Source organism: Limulus polyphemus, unplaced genomic scaffold (genome assembly GCF_000517525.1).
Source record: "Limulus polyphemus unplaced genomic scaffold, Limulus_polyphemus-2.1.2 Scaffold1268, whole genome shotgun sequence".
In the NCBI taxonomy this organism is placed as follows: domain Eukaryota; kingdom Metazoa; phylum Arthropoda; class Merostomata; order Xiphosura; family Limulidae; genus Limulus; species Limulus polyphemus.
Genome location: NW_013666878.1, coordinates 23,827 through 25,492, shown reverse-complemented (window position 1 = coordinate 25,492; position 1,666 = coordinate 23,827).

Sequence of the window (1,666 nt, the reverse complement as noted above, 5' to 3'; positions counted from 1 at the left end):
CTTTGCTGGAGTGTATCCAGTGGTTTCATGCTCTGCTGTCCTATAGGCCATCAACAGTGGAGGGAGTAAGACATCCCAGTCATCTTGGTGGTTATTATAAAACTTTGCCAATTCCTGTTCAAGTGTCCAGTTGTACTTTTCTACCATCCTATCAGACTGTGGGTGAAGTGGCGTTGTTCTGGTCTTTCGTATTCCAAACAACTTGCAGCATTCATGGAACACAGCTGATTCAAAGTTATGGCCTTGATCTGAATGCAATTCGTATTGCATACCAAATCTGAAGAAGAAATCACTAATAGCCGAAGCTACAGTTGTAGCTTCCTGATTTGGTATTGCCGTATGCCTCAGACCACTTGGTGAAACAATCCATCACCACACAAATGTACTTGTTTCCAGCACGAGTTTGGGGCAGAGGACCAGCAATGTCAATGGCTACTCTTTCTATTGGTGCGCCAACTTGATATAACTTCATTGGAGCACGTCCATTATGCTTGTGTCCCCTTTTAGCATAATATGTACTGCATGTTCTGCACCATTCTTCCACATCTTGCCTCATACCTATCCAGTAAAATCTCTGTTGTAGGTGACTCAATGTCTTCTTAACTCCGAGATGTCCTCCTGTTAAAGTATCATGGGATTGACGCAGCACAACTTCTAGTAACTTTCTCGGTATAACCGTTTGCCAGGTCGTCACTTTCCCATCTGCAGTTTCCCATCTCCGAAGAAGAATACCATCTTCAAGCTTCAACTGGTCCCATAGTGCCCAATAGTTCTTTATCACAGGGCTTAGACAAGACACTTTCTCCCAAGCAGGGCGCAAAACACTTGCTTTTAGAAAATCAATTATTGGCTTCAAATCTTGATCTTTTTCCTGTTCTCCTTTGATATCTATATTTGGTTCCACTTCACCATCATGAACTCCCTCAGTCGCTTTGACTTCAGCTTGATGGCACCTAGTTAGTTAAACCTCTCTTTTAACAGTTACCAGAACTTGGCCTTTGTTGTTCCCAAACGTCATTTTATCAAAATTAATTACAAACTTTCTTGGTAGTAAGTAGTCCAAGCCTAATATGCATTGGTCTTCAATGTCAGCCAAGTATACTTTGTGTCTGTTCTTCATGCCTATGAGCTCAATAGTTATCCACACTGGTCCCCACAACCTTGCATAATGTCCTGTCACACCACAGAGCTCCTGTACACCTTCTGGTACTCCTTTGCGATCCAGCACCTTGACACTCACAAGGGTTTGCTGAGATGCAGAATCTATGACAAAGTTGCACCTTTGGCCATCCAGATTTCCTGTCACATAGACACTATGTGTGCTTGGCATTTTACACATAGTTGTTGGGACTTTCACGATGGGGGTTGGTGGGTGTCCCTCAACACCAACCACTACTGGTCTCCTTGAGGCCGACTTATTGGTAATATTCTTCTTACACTGGCTCCTCATATGTCCTTGCTTTCCACAGTTCCAACAACCTTTCTGGGTAGCAGCCTTACCTGCCATGGCATCTCCCCTATATTGAAGTTTCCAGCGTTGAGCTCTCTTGTGCCTAGGTTTATTACAGTACCAGCAAAGTCCCTCAAACTTCTCTGAAAGCTGCCCTTTTCTGGCCTTGAATCCTGATGACTGTACCAACCTCGGTACCTCTGTGCTGGACTTGAC